The sequence below is a fragment of the Anneissia japonica genome, unplaced genomic scaffold (genome assembly GCF_011630105.1).
Source record: "Anneissia japonica isolate Jap-2015-1 unplaced genomic scaffold, ASM1163010v1 scaffold1711_len111019_cov107, whole genome shotgun sequence".
Lineage (NCBI taxonomy): Eukaryota > Metazoa > Echinodermata > Crinoidea > Comatulida > Comatulidae > Anneissia > Anneissia japonica.
In genome coordinates, this window is record NW_022722990.1 from 25,770 (window position 1) to 42,154 (window position 16,385).

Sequence of the window (16,385 nt, forward strand, 5' to 3'; positions counted from 1 at the left end):
AGGTCCATTAAAATGGAAACGTCTTAGTCAAGATATACCAGAAACTGACAAATTAATCTGAATGAATCCTTTTCTCGAAAATTTAACCAAGTTACAAGAAAGAAATTATTAAATGTTGGTTACGATCTAGATTTAGGTGTGAAGTTGGAGGTCATTTTTAATGCTAACGTCAGAGACAATGGATAAAAATAATTTTTTGCAGGATGGTTTGTCATGGTCCAATAAAGAAATTATTATATTTTGGCGACGATCAGAAGTATGGTGTGGACATGACGGCCATTTAACTGTAGACGTCCATGTATACCAAAAACAGAAAAAATGATCTAAATGAAGCTTTCTGGAAACCTTAACCATGTTACAAGGAAGGAATTAAATTTTAGTGACGATCCAAATTAGGGTGTAAGTTACAGGGTAATTAAAATAGCTAAGGTCTCAGATCTAAATATCTCTAAAAACTTATAAATGGATCTAAATGAAACTATCCAGAATAATTTTTCTTGGTCCAATGAAGAAATGATTAAATGCTGGTGAGGATCCGGAGTAGATTGTGAATATGAAGACCATTTAAATATATTTTTTTCTTTTTTTGGAAATTTCATTAAGTTATATAAACGCAATTTGCTTTTTCTAAGGCGTTTAAACCAGTTGCATCTAGGTTAAACGCATTGAAATTCTACTTTTAATCACTGTAACTAAAAATGCACTGAGCCACACAGGGTCACTTTCCGTGCTTGTACCTTTTAGTTTTCATGTGTTTTAACTTCATACTTTTCTGAAAGATGTCATTTTTGTTTTTCGTGTGTTATTTTACGCTAGACTTTTCAAATGAGTTTTTTTTTTAACATCACTTCTCATTATAACAATGAGGAAACGACCTATGTTCTGTTTTACAAACATACATAGTATAAGTCTGGTTATTGTTGTCATCGTCGTCGTCGTCGTCGTTGTCGGATATCGGTAGGTTCAAACAGGTATGTTGTTGAATAAGTATAAGCAAGTCGAAATACACAGAAGAAACATGCAACTGTTCTGTATGGTACCAACAAGTGACTAATTTGTTCATTATTGTATACACAATACGTACAAGATGAAATGGGTATGGTATACATTCCACACAAAAAAATTATGACCTTTTGACATAGGCCTAATTTAACCGTCAAAGGGTTACTTTTCCCCTTGCTCCCTCATCATTTTTCGGGCCCGCACTGGATATAAGGAAATGCCAAGTAACACAAAATAAAATAAATTTTTTTAATGTGAAATACAGCGTAAATGTTATGTTTACTTTACAGTATGCTGTTCAGAGTTTTTTTTTAATATGTTTTAAACAGTTTCATGTAGGTGAAAAAATAAAAAGCAAACAAAAGATTCTTTGAAATATATAAAATGGTTGTTTCATGTTGTCTTTTAAATACCGAATATTTAGAGGTTTCTAATTCGAGACCAAACCCCGCGAGACAAAAATTCTAGCGTATACATAATTTTGGGCACGGCGGCTCAGGATTGACACGACGGGTTTACGAAAGGGCCAAATGCTTCGCCGACAGCTTTCGGTAATGCTTAGGTGCGGATCTAAAATTCATTCCGACTATCGCACAGTTAGTACGGATTTAGAGCTTCATGCCATAGAAGAAAATAGAACACTAAGTATTTTCTTTACGTTCATACTAACCATCTTGCAATAGTGACAAATACTGGATGGGAGGTGGTGATGAAGGAAGAGAGTGTAATTTGTGGTTGTTCTGTCAAATGCAAAACAAATGTTGGATGAATATAATCAACATCTGGTTTGAAATTGGGCAAAACATGCTATAGCAAACGATTATTATCGCACTCGAAATTTCAGACAATGCAAAAGCCGTGTAATGTTAAGATAATGAAATAACAGGCACAGTACAAAAAGGGATGAGCGAAGTAATATTGTTTATTTAAAATGATCTATTTGGAAATCGTGATGAGGTAATATTAAATTTTGATTATAAACAAATTAATAAAAAAACAGAATCTGTCTGCTTCATCAACGAATTATGTTCATTCCAACATCTGCTTGATTAAACAAACACAACAAATGCCACTTTATTAAGAGAATGAAATAATATGACGCATATTTCTAGGCTAAGGGAAGAAATATATTTCAATTAAAAAACTATGAACAATTTGAGATTGACTTTCCATGCAGTAAATGAAAATTATGTTGGTTTAATAGCTTTAAATAATGGATTCAGTTTAGTATCAGCATATCAATATAATTATTGTTCAATTAGATAATCCATTACAATATTATTTCATGTTTCCAAGTAAATGTTTACAGGCATGACCTAAATAGACATGATATAAATATATATATATATATATATATATGAATAAATGTAGTTGGCAATACTAGCAACGTATAGTGCTCGATACACGTGATAATGCAGAGCGTAAATATTGAAAGTATTGAAAATGTAGAACTTGTAGAACTGGGTATTATCACTCTACAGACTTATACACATCTATAGACCTGATATAGACTTGATATATCTACACTTTGCCCACAGGTATTTATATATATCAGCTGCTACCGTACTTATGTAATATGAGCATGTTATGACGTAGCTTAAAACTTGGCTGCACTAAGTGTGAGCCCCCAAGTTGTATAAACGGAAGAGACTACTGGTCTATAGACCCGTAATAATCGTACAGGCTTCTGTGTTTCTAAACGGTATTACGCTGGCCAAGATAGCGAGAAATCGATTCCCACCAGGGACCGCAAAATATGCTACTGTATGGCAAACGATTAATATCGCACTCGAAATTTTAAGCTATGCAAAAGCTATGTAATTCACTTATTAACATAATAAAATAACAGGTACAGTCCAAAAAGGGCTGAGCGAAGCAATATTGTTTAATTAAAATTGTTAGGAAATCGTGATGATGTTACAATTATGTAAATAGCGATTCTAAACAAATTAAGAATAACAAAAAACGAATCAACGAATTGTGTTCATTCAAACATCTGCCTGTCTTATAAACAAACACAACGAATGCCACTATTTTAAGAGAATGAAATATCACGCATAGGCCTATATTTCAATGCTCATAAGCGAAGCAGTATATTTTAAATTAAAAAAAATTTCAACAATATGAGATTGACTTTCCATGCAGTAAAAATAATTAATGTTGGTTTAATAGTTTTAAATAATAGATATTTTCAGTTTAATATCGATCAGCATGTCAATATAATTGTTCAATTAGATAATCCAATACAGTAGTAGATCATGTTTGCAAGTAAATGTTTACAACTCATGACATAAGTAGAGCAGAGCTATTTTTTGATCTAACTCCTACAACTGAAACTTTGAGCTACGGTACTATTAAAACATTATAATCGGTCAGGGGCATTATTATCGCAATCAATCACCAGAGGGTGCGGCAGTGGCTTATCCATATTTTACGGACGAGGGTTCTGAAGGGGGGGGGGGGGCGGACAGACTGGATATACCAAAAATCTACTGATCTGAATGGAACTTTCTGGGATATTGAACCACAGACTAAAAAAAGAAATTATAAAATTTTAGTGACGATCAAGAATAGGATGTGCATTTTAGGGTCATTTAAAATGTTAACGTCTTAGACCTATATCTCAAATAACTTATCAATTGATCAAATTAAATTTTCCAGAATAGTTTGTTATGGTCCAATGAAGAAATGAATAAATTTTGGAAGATCCAGAATAGGGTGTGGATACGAGGTCAATTAAAATGGAAACGTCTTAGTCAAGATATACCAGAAACTGACAAACTAATCTGAATGAATCCTTTTCTCGAAAATTTAACCTAGTTACAAGAAAGAAATTATTAAATGTTGGTTACGATCTAGATTTAGGTGTGAAGTTGGAGGTCATTTTAAATGCTAACGTCAAAATAATTTTTTTATGACCCTAAACCTTTAGTTTTCATGTGTTTTAACTTCATACTTTTCTGAAAGATGTCATTTTCGTTTTTCGTGTGTTATTTTACGCTAGACTTTTCAAATGAGTTTTTTTTAACATCACTTCTCATTATAGCAATGAGGAAACGCCCTATGTTCTGTTTTACAAACATACATAGTATAAGTTTGGTTATTATTGTCGTCGCCGTCGTTGTTTGGATATCGGTAGGTTCAAACAGGTATGTTGTTGAATAAGTATAAGCAAGTCGAAATACACAGAACAAACATACAACTGTTCTGTATGGTACCTAACAAGTGACTATTTGTTCATTATAGTATACACAATACGTACAAGATGAAATGGGTATGGTATACATTCCACAAGTAGCGAACAGCATAATGAATATATATGTTTGGTAGAGGATGTGGTTTTGTCTTAAGATGTTGCCATTGGTCTGAAGTGAAGTTCTCATACAACCACAGATATGTATAATAACATATTAATCACTAATGACTTTCACTTTGGTACTGATTAATAGTTTTAACTATGAAACAAAGAACAATGAATTAACTATTAGTATTAAGGATTAAATATCTATGATATGCAATTGATAGCATCGGCTTTGCTGACATCGGGGCGACCACTGGTTTGGCTTATACATTAGTGAAATTAACAATATCATTGCGTTGTGTTTACGTCTGGGCAATTCCGTAAATTAGTAAACCAAATGGTAAAAAATTCAAATACATCAAATGTGTATGTGTGATACATCATTATGAAGCTAATGAGTTATATTTTTGGGAAATAAAAAAAAAATAAGAATTCACTTACCACATGGAAAATAATTGAAATTCAATACAATTAATTCATATTTTGAAATACTAAAGAAAATGTAGTTATAATTTCCAATTTTTTCCCTTGCAAAATATCAGAATCTGATTCACTTTTCATTAAAACCATACAGTCATCTTGATTAACTACAATTACTATGATTTTTCTTGTATTGCAAAAATGGTGTTCTATACATTACAGGTGTTTATAATAATCTCTAATTCCAGAACCTTTAAAATCTAAACTTGCCCATGCAGGATTCTTTATATACAATGAAGAAGTTAATGCGAAAAGCTAGGACTTGGCTTAATAGATCTATTACAGTACAGTATGCACATATTCTTTCACTAGTTTAACTGTCTGCATTAATTAATAATAACAAAGTGCATTTTGGGAACCAAATAATCATTTTTCCTGGTTACAAATTTAGATCCAACTCCTTTATAATCTATTTACATGAATGTTCTGAACAAATTGACACCACAATTAACTCCCTACCACCAGTGGTTACGGAAATATGAGAATGTGAATATGACCCGGAGATGAGTCAAAGGTCAGAAATGGCATGTCCGGTCATTTTTTAACAAAATATTCTATTATGGTAAATAGAAATATAAATGTTTTGAACAACTTGGCACCAAACTTAACTCTCTAACACATGTGGTTGCGAAGATATAAGGGCCCTATTACTATGACTTTTGACCCTGACCTTTGACATTTTGCCACATTTAAAAAAACGTGTTACCATGTCAAAATGATTCTAGGGCCACCCTGAACCAATTTATGATGTCAATAATAATAATAATAATAATAATAATAATAATAATAATAATAATAATATTCTCTTTACCTCAAATGCATACAAAACATGGTTTGACTACTAGGGTATTGAGGTCAACTGAGGATTATTTGACACAAAATTACCTAAATTATTTAATTCATTGTATTTTACATTCATTATTAAAAAAAGTTTAAAATCCAGTATATTTTGGTACTTTTACATCATATAAGCATACCAGTATATTAATTATTAAATAAAATAATTTAGATTGTAGATTTTTTTTTGGTGATCCGCATCTAGTGCGGATCACCTCTTGTTATTGTCAGATCTTTTTTTTTTTTATTCTACATTCTGACAAATAACTGTTCGCACGATATCTCAAATTTGCCGAGAGCTACGCACAAAACGACTACAACAAACATTTGGCTTGGCCTGGAATAGTGACAATAAGCTTTGCAAGGTTACCAGTCACGTGTGACGTCATTTACGCGCATTTTTGTGCTTTTTACGCAATTGATTATATCAACCTAACCAATTGACATTTCGAAATCGTATTACGTGAGCATTAACTTCGAGTGAAGGTTAATTGTAATGTACACTTATTTTGCGCGTGCGCTTCATAACGCGAGCGTACGCGTGCGTCAAAATTTTAAAATGGTCGAAATCAATTTTTGACTAAATTAGAGCACGTTTTAAGCCATTTTGAGCATTTCAACATTTTTGAAATTTTCGGCACCGCGAGCGCATTTTTTACGCGCGCGTCACGTACAGAAGTTAAACATATTGTTTTTTTAAATGTTTTAGGTCCCTGACACTGTATTCACAAATTTCCATAGAGATATAATAAGAATACTAGAGCGCTAACAGCAATGTATTCGATGTTCGAAATACGCAGAGCTAGCTGTGTGTGTGTACCATCCAAGATGGCTGCCATAGATTCAGCCAATCAAATTTCCCCTGATCACTATCATTTTCAATTGCGCCCTCAATTTACACAGAAAGTTCAGTACAGCTAGTTACCCGTATTTTGAAACTCGAGCGTTGCGGTGTATGGGTGTAATGTACACGATTTTAATTTTTTTAAATATTTGAATAAGATGCTCTACTTGGCTTCTTTTTGGCTACGACAGTTTAATAATTTGTCTTTATCAATACTAATTATCATTAATGAAATAATATTCAGTCAGAGGGCTTATTTATGGTAATAATATGTATACTAAGCCTGAAGGTGGCGCTTTCCTACGGCAGCCATCTTGGATGGTACACATACACAGCTCTGCATTGCTCCGCAATCTTGTCAGCACTCTAGTTGTTTAATATCTCTATGCAAATTTCCAATCTTTTTTGGTGATTTAGGGTCAATAGCAATGCCGTACGCGCGTATAGAACATAAAAGCACATGTGCGCGTTTTTTTCGACTCATAGCAAAAATAGGCCAAAAACATGCCTATTTTCAATCAATTATAGCTCCTTAGAATGAAAGATGACCCCTAATTTTTATTACATATTCTGAAAGCAGATGAGTTGTATTATGATTTTATAGGTCATAATGGCTGATCGGACATTATGACGTCATCATATTGCCATTTGAATTCAAGAAACTGAATATTATCGATGTCGTCATTTAAAATAAATGCGCATTTGAGCGTATCTCGCTTATTCTTGGTCTATTTTCTTCCAACTTTGGGTATGTTATAGCTAAGTCAATTGTCTTTCACATACGTACACTTTTTTATATTTTGATGACGTCATCATGGTCAAATTATAGGGTTTTTCTTTCGTCAAACCTTTGATGACCCCATAATAACCTTAATCATTCGTGATTTCTGAATCATATTTAGTGGGCATAAAACTTCAGGTCATGGTTCAATGTTGTGTACATTATATTTTTGTGCGCGCGTAATAACGCGAGCGTTCGCGTGCGTCAAAATTAAAATATGCTTTATATCAGGTCTTTTTTTTATTCAGTTATAGCTCCTTAGGATGAAAGGTGACCCCCAATTTTTGTTTCATATTCTGAAAGCACATGAGCTGTAGATATGAGTTTATATATCATAATAGCTGATCGGACATTGTTACGTCATCATATTGCCATCTGAATAAAAAAATTATATTTCTTTTCTAAATACGTTGATGACGTCATATCATCTTAACCATTTGTCATTTCTGAATAATATTAAATGGGCTTATACTTCAGGTCAAGGTTGAATGTAAGGTATCTTACTTTTTTGTTTGCGCGTCATAGGGTGCGCGTACGCGTGCGTCAAATATTACTTATGCTTATAATTATGCCTATTTATAATCAAACATAGCTCCTTAGGATGAAAGATGACCCCCAATTTTTATATCATATTCTGAAAGCACATGAGTTGTAGATAAGATTTTATAGACCATATTGGCTGATCGGACATTTTGACGTCATCATATTGCCATTTGAATTAAGAAAAAATTGAATTTTTATTTATGACGTTATTACTTTTTATACTCGTTTGAACGTACTCGCTTATCTTGATTGATTGTCTCCTACCTGTGAGTATGTTATAGCTAAATCAATTCTCTTTCGGACGTGTCCCTTTATTTTTTATTTTGATGACGTCATCATGGTCAAAAATAATGCTTTTTCGGAGCCTTCTTATCTTTCTTAAAAGATGTAAACACATTGAAAATAGAGGGCGGCAGACTGTATTTCGACACTATCAAACCGATAGTTCGTATACTGTAAAGGCAAAATTCCGTGTGGCATTACCAACCAACAGGGGGTTTTAAATTAAACTTGACAAGGTTTAAATTCATGTGCCATTACCGTCGTCAGACACGTCGTATAAGGTATTCGTACTTGTGCGTTAAAATTTTAAAATTGTTAATATCACTTTTCAGATAATTTAAAGCACGTTTCAGGTCATTTTGAATATTCCAACTTTCCAAAATTTACGCGCCGTACGCTCATTTCCACGCCCACAGCACCTACTAAAGCTGGAAATGACGTTTCGGTTACATGTGTTGGGTTTGTGACACTGTATTAGTATTATTACCGTGCGCACGGACGTTAAGACGTATGTGTACACATTCGTAAGTCCTTAAAATGCTCAAAATTACTCTTTTCCTTTAAAATTCCTTTTAAAATGCTCAAAATTATTCTTTAAATAGAGCATGTTTTAGCATATAATACTTTTCAATCAGAACTGCGCGTGCTTCGTGAGGGTCGAAGTACGGCGGATCACCAAACTCGTCCTCAGTGACGAGTTCAAATCTAGTTGTATTTTTAGATGTGTACGTCTGTCACACTTCAGACAAGTACGTCCGTCACGATAAAATTGTACGTCCGTCACAGTAATTTTATGGTGTTTTCATAGAGAAAATGAAAAAATTTAAATTAAATTTTTATTCTGCTAGAAAGCTCACACATTAGTGGAAAACAACAGGGAAATATTTTTTTTAAATGTCTCACACATCACAGAGTTTTTAAAAAAAGTATAGTGACGTAGGAAAAGTCACTTTCTCTGATTACTACCGTCACGAGGTCATTTTGACCCGTATCTCCGTAACGCATACGAGTTAAAAATAAAAATTGTAGGCTTGATAGTACTAACCAGTAGATGTAATTGTAGGCTTGATAGTACTAACCAGTAGATGTAATGCAAACTTAAAAAAAATAAATTGAAAGCTTCATTATGAAAATATTGATTCACAAAGTGTCTGAAATGTACGTCCGAATTTATGGAATTGCCCGTCTTGTTCTATCTCAGTTATACATGCATTATGGAAATTATAATTAAAATTGAATCGAAAATAATTAATTTTATCATAATACTTAGCTCTACATATATATATAAAAAAATGATTGTCAAAATGAATATTAAGCCTATAACATAGTTCATGTCATACATGGAATACATAATGTACTTGATATGATTATATAATTGATATCACTTATTATACACTTAACTGAAACTAATACTTAATCTACTTAAACATAACATTTAAATTGTCTCTGGCTTATTTCGCAGCTTTGCGTACGGGTCGGTCAGCTGTAGATTGTTTTATTCCTTGATATACGGTAGACTAAATTGTTCCAGTTTAATCGTTTCTGTGTATCAGAATAAATATGTCGCCTACTTACTGTTTTCTTAGTTTTTGCTTGGTGGTCTTCCCGCAACGCAAGGAGGCATTCTTAACGCCAGCTTTTCCATATGTTTCAAATAATTTGTCAATGTGTTTGCTCTTATCTATGTCTAATCATAGAGAAAATAGAACAATTTTCTCTATGGTCTAATTTAGCTGTGTAATTGTAAAACCAGGATCGATAAGATCCTCCTCCAACGGAAGATGGGGATAATTGGATATTAAGCGACCATTAATTAAGAATGAGGGTGTTAAGGGTGTTATTTTGTCTGAATCAGTATATATATATATATATGTATGTAATTGACACAGTGGCGGATCTAGAGGGGGTGAATAAGGTGGCTAACTAGGGTGGGAATCTTTGCAATAAATTGCTCCGCTGAAATCTACCGTTGTAACATTAAAGGGTTGACATTATTTGATACGGCATGTTGAAAAGAGTGGGCTTTCAAGGTTGATAAATGCTTCCTATAACGGATATGCAGGGAACACATTTTCTAAATATCGATTTTACAGACTGTCTGATTTTGGGTATCCAATAAATTTGTCATATCCGGGTCACTGTATTCTACCCCTGATTATCTTGTTGTTTTTTATGCTATTTTTGAGAATTCTCGTGTCTTTTGATGTTTTACCTTAAATTGAATAGGTTTTTTATCTGTAATTTTCTGTTACGAATTAAGAGACGCTTACTATATAATTTCAAAACAAAATTTAATGACAAGAAAGATCGACGTTTGGGGTCCATGGGCATGGAACCATTCTCAAGATCAAGTAAATTGAAAAAACAAAAAACAAAAATACCAAGCAGTGACAGGAAGTAAGTAATTAATTTACATATCAATAGGGCCTACTGTGTGGAGCCATTAGTGGAGCTAAGCAAAATTAGCCCTTCTTAGCAGATTAACTAGATAAACAGTTTGGCTTTGACTGAATCAGTTTGTTTGTTAATTGTAGGTTCCAGTTCTTTGATCCAAAGCATTTCTTTGATTAAGCAATCAAACTTGGATTTGCACTTAGATAAAACCTTGAAATAATTAACAGTTTCAGTAGCACTAATATCATGATCTTTTAAATGTTGTCCTATGTTACCTTTACTGTGCTCATCAATGCGTTGATAAATGTGTCGACAAGTGTAGCCGACATAGCTTGCATCGCACAAGCCACATTGAAATTTATAAACAACGCATTGTTAATTAACAATCTTAGGTTTACTTTCTTTCGATTTCAAGATTTCACCTATCTTCCTGCTAGTGAATACGGGCATAATTTCATTATTAATCTTACAGCTAAGCAGTTTAAGTTGTTTAGATTGTTAATAATAATAATAATAATAATAATAATAATAATAATAATAATAATAATAATAATAATAATAATAATAATTATAATAATAATAATAATAACAACAGCATCATTATTATTTTTTTTATTACTATTATTATTATTATTATTATTATTGTTGTTGATAATATTTATTGTGATGAATTTATTGTTAATATTTTAACTTTTATATAATTATTGTTGTTGTTAATTAATGAACCACGGACTCAAGGAAGAACAACTTTTTACAATTTCTTTTTTGATATTACATTTTCTATATTGAATTTGGGTTTTTTTACCGTGTATAAATAAAGAGATTATTATTATTATATATTATAATGACCCAGAGAATGTAGTTAGATGGCATGTGGTTTCACCTGTTGTCCTTTCGTTTATGATCAAGGTGGAATATTTATGCCAATTAAAATTTATGCCAATATTTTTCCATTGTGTGTAATAATTAGAGTAATGCATATGCATTTTTTTTTTTAAATCTTTTTTTGTGAAATTTTGCCGGGAATGGGGCTTTAAGGCCTATAGAGGGCGTATATATTTCATGTTGTTATAGAGCGCACTTGAGATGTCATGAAGGAATGTTCGAATAAGCGCCGCGGCGCTTATCTTTTCGGAGGCTCTAGAGCGGCGCTGATAAATATTGGCGTGGTACTTTCCATGCCAGTTCCCATGTTAATTCTAACGTCATCGTAAATAAATGTAAATAAAGAAATGCCTGTGTCTTCATTGTGTTATTTATTCATTTTAACACTGTATACCTTGTATTTTAAACCCTGTTTCTGAAAGTGTTTCATTATTCAAATGGAAATATAATTATAGGTATTCTCGATTAAACGCCACGCGAGCTTATTGGAGACTGGCGCTTATTCTATAGCGGCGGTTATTCGAGAGCGTTGCTTGTTTGAGCATTTACGGTATGCGATATAGAAAACCATATTAAATAAAACCAATGATAGGCCTAATATAGAATATGAATAATTCTAAATTCTTTAGATATCACAATCTACAGTTCTACTAATGATATTAGGCCTATAGTTAAAATAGTTCAACTTTTTTATCTTTACACACTAGAAATAGTAGGCTTAGCATAATAATTATACAAATCATCGACTGACATTCTGATTGAAAGGAAGGCCACAAAATATACAGATATATAGTGGAAATACTAAACTTCATACATATAAAACTACTGCAGTCTGTATACAAAATGCACTGTAAACCATAGAAATTTATGGAGCACGTAAAAACTAAGCCGTTGAAACAACGAAATTGTAGTTTTTATTAGAAAAGTGGGTTATAACTATAGATTAATTTCACGGTGGTGATTATTATTAGAAGGTTACTAATACAGTAATGTGTAATAATATTATGGATTATTTTTAAGCTTTACGGTAATTAAGGAAAATTACTTTATTAAAATGCAGCTGAATGCCAATGTTAGTTTTAGTTATATAAGTGAAAATGAGAAAAATGTGATTTATATGAATTGACATATTATGATAATGTGAAAAATAAGATTTTGAATTTAGAATAAAAGTGCCCATACAAAAGATTAAAAAATATATAGAATCAACAAGTCGGATGTTCCTTCTTGAACAACAGTTTCAAGCCTGGTTCTAATCCAACAGCCAAGGTCGGATTTTATTTGGATTCGATCGATTATAATTCCAAATTTGGAATAATGATGTAAATGAATCATAAATATAAAAAACATTAACAGCATTTTTTGAGTTCGTATTGGTTTCATTAAAAATAATAATTTTACACTAACACGAATCGACTAAATATTGGACGAGGATTGCCACTATAAAAGCAACATACGGCTGAATTCTTTATGCACATTGCGTTAGAACGTCAGTATACGTACAGTTCAAACACACAGCTACTACAGTGATTCAACAGGTAAGCGAAACGCACCACTTCAGTTATATAATTTAAGTAGAGACACAACATGTGTAAATCATAAACGCCCAGGCGCCTACATCAGTCTGAAAGAAGTACGTTTTCTTTCAGACGTTAGGTTACACAGTCCAAAGTAGGCCTAACAGCAAATTAAATTGACTGTTGAGAAAATCAAATATTTTCGTAGTAATTTGTGAATGTGTGTGAAATGTACAAAGTTAAGGGACATGGTGAATTTTTTTTTTTTAATTTTCCTAACCCTTACGTACACCTATTAAGGCGTACGTACGCCTCATTAAGTCGTACGTACGCCTTATAAGTCGTACGTACGCCTTATGGGTTATTAAGGCGTACGTACGGGTTACATAAGGCGTACGTACGCATTATATTTTCGAAGATAAATTCTCATTTTTGGTTACAGTTTCAACAAATTTACGATTGCCGACAATTATCTTATGTGTCAATAAAACATTTTTGTGCGAATGCCAAGTAGCCTGGATTGGTGGGTCACAGAATTCGTAAACTAAGCCGATTTTGGAGCCTCAACCCACGGTCTAATAAGGCGTACGTACGCCTTAGTAAGGCGTACGTACGGTACGCCTTAGTAAGGCCATGGATGAGAAGGAGATCACTCGGCAACAGATCCCTTTGACGCGACAAACCTATAGCATGGTTCTCACGAGAGTCCTAGTGTCCGGATCGGGAGCTAACCGTTAGCACCTGCCTGAGAACGCCCAAATCGGTTAGCGCTAACCGTTAGCGGTATCCAGATACGCTAACGGTTAGCAAGTTGAGGGCGTTTCTATCATCAACCAATCACACGTACGCGTTTACAATTTCCAGTTTCTTATTGGCCAGTGATTCGGTCATCATATTGTTGGTATCCGGATCGTGATTTTCTCGCTTGGACGCACGGCAGCTAACGGTTAGCAGGATCCGAATCCTGCTAACCGTTAGCTGCCGTGTGAGAACATAGCCTATGTGTTCCCCGCCTTTGGATCGCGTGCGGGCGTATTACCCTATCGGTTAGCGCTAACGGTTAGATCCCGATCCGGATACTACGGCTCTCGTGAGAACCAGGCCTATATTTCACACTTTTTCGTTAGCAACAACTTGGCAACGACATGCATGTATACGCTTCCAGCAGAGCAGTTGTGCAATAAAGCGTTTGATTTTAACCCATTAAATATCTTTATAATGAACAATGTTCCCTTGATTAGATTTTTTCGGACTTTTAGTATGTTGTATATTTCAGGAACAGATTCCGTAAAATATTTATGTTAAAATTATTTCTGTGTTCATTATATTTCTGTCTAAAGATTGATTGGTTCGACTATAAAGCTAAGTCAGCGTAAAACTGAAAAATACTCAGATTTTGGATTGATTTTTCGAATAGTTAACCCTCGTTAACCCCAAAATGACTTAGTTTATTATAATTCTTAATCATTTATTAATTAATATCTGTTAAAATTAGAATTAGCGAATTTTGGCCAATTTATGAAAATTGAAGTTGAAATATACTATACTTTTAAAGGTAAATGTTCCATTAAATTCGAAACTTTTTTTTGGTGGAAAATATTAATATTTTTTTGATATTTTATGAGAGATAAATGTATCAGCTTCAAATGGAAACGATTGACTGTATGTAGTGCGCGTCGAGAAAAGAAGGTGCTTTCCAATTTTTTGGTAAACTATGCCTGCTGAAAATTTGATGGCGGGGAACACATCGGACTTCAAAGGCATCACGCAAACGTTCTTCACGCGCTGCGGCAGCTTTGATCTTGGTTCATTTGCTTTTTCGAGTGATCTCCTTCTCAATAATACCTCCATGGTAAGGCGTACGTACGCCTTATTAATGCGTACGACGTAAGGGTTACATAAGGCGTACGTACGCCTTATTAAGGCGTACGTACCATAGACATCTTGTCAGCACTTAGTAGTTTAATAGCTGCGCAGCAATGCAGAGTTATGTATGTGTACCATCCAAGATGGCCATCGTAGTAAAGCGCCAACTTCAGGCTTAGTATACATATTATTACATATTAATAAGCCCTCTGACTGACTATTATTTCATTAATGATAATGAGTAATGGTAATAACAAATTATTAAACTATCGTAGCCAAAACGAGGCCAAGTGGAGCATCTTATTCAAAAATAAAGTACTAAGGAATGAAAATTAAAATCGTGTATATTACACCTAAACACCGCAACAATCGAGTTTCAAACATACGGGTAACTAGCTGTACTGAACTTTCTGAGTAAATTGAGGGCGCAATTGCAAACGATGGTGCTTAGCGAAATTTGATTGGCTAAATCTATGGCAGCCATCTTGGATGGTACACACACAGTTCTGCGTATTTCGAACATCGAATACATTGAGGTTAGCGCTCTAGTATTCTTATTATATCTCTATGGTACGTACGCCTTAATAAGGCGTACGTACGCCTGAGGCTATGTTCAGACACAGCGACTTACGCTAGCGTAACGTTAATCGAGTGGTGTGAACTTGTGCGTGGCGTACTAGCGAACGCCAGTATCGCGCAATCACTGGCGTACGGTAATCCAGCAACATACCCCAGATTAGCGTACGCCACTGATTTACGACAGTCACGCATCGGTGATTTTGAGCTCAGCCAAGATTTGACCAATCAAAATAAATCTAGATGTAAACAGAAAATAAAATGCGCGAATTACGAATGCGAATATTTCGCGCGAATATTTACGCTGGCGTTCATTAATCGCCCAGTCTAGACATCTCGCTAGTTACGCCATGGATTAGCATACGCCCGGCGTTAGATACGCCTGGCGTATTTCTCAGGTCTGAACGTAGCCTTAATAACCCATAAGGCGTACGTACGACTTATAAGGCGTACGTACGACTTAATAAGGCGTACGTACGGGTTAGGAAAATAAAATAAAAATTCATTATGTCCCTTAAACAGCTTCGTAGAAATGCTTCTACCTGTGACTTATTGGAAGTTAATAGCACATACACTGAATAACAACGCCTAATTTATTATTGTATTTTTTTTTTAGATTTATAATATAGGCCTACATGGTATCTTAATTCCAATACTCGTGTTTGTTAGATTCGACAAATTAAGTTTGTTTTCAGATATACTAAAAATAACATTATTAATTTCTTTATTTCGTCATTCAAAGTTACTTCCTCTTTTGTGCCCTTCTCTTCTTCTGACAGACATCTGACCACTCAAGCTATTTGATGCTCTGTATTATGTCTTCCAGTCTTTATATTTTTTATTGTCCATACTTCCATTCCATTCCAATCGCCTTTTTATCTCATTGCTATTAGTAAATAGATATATAAACTATGCTTAGACATAAACATAGACTTATCAGAAGATATTTAAAGTTACTTATTAATGCTAACATAGACCACTAAAAACGTGACAGGACAACTACTTTAAAACCACGAACTGTAAGTCGTCAATAACATATGTATATATATACATATATATATATATATATATATATAT

The 16,385-nt window shown here is 33.6% G+C and overlaps 1 protein-coding gene across 2 annotated transcripts in view; it reads left to right on the plus strand.

Annotated features, from left to right (window-relative positions):
* Nucleotides 1–12,820: 12,820 nt before the first annotated feature.
* The window catches only part of LOC117112074 (enterin neuropeptides-like), a 44,379-nt gene continuing 40,814 nt past the window's right edge, over nt 12,821–16,385 (plus strand). For both annotated transcript variants that reach the window (XM_033255130.1, XM_033255128.1), the window contains exon 1: nt 12,821–12,887. The gene's annotated coding sequence lies outside the window, so the exon portion shown is untranslated. The remainder of the gene's footprint in view (nt 12,888–16,385) is intronic.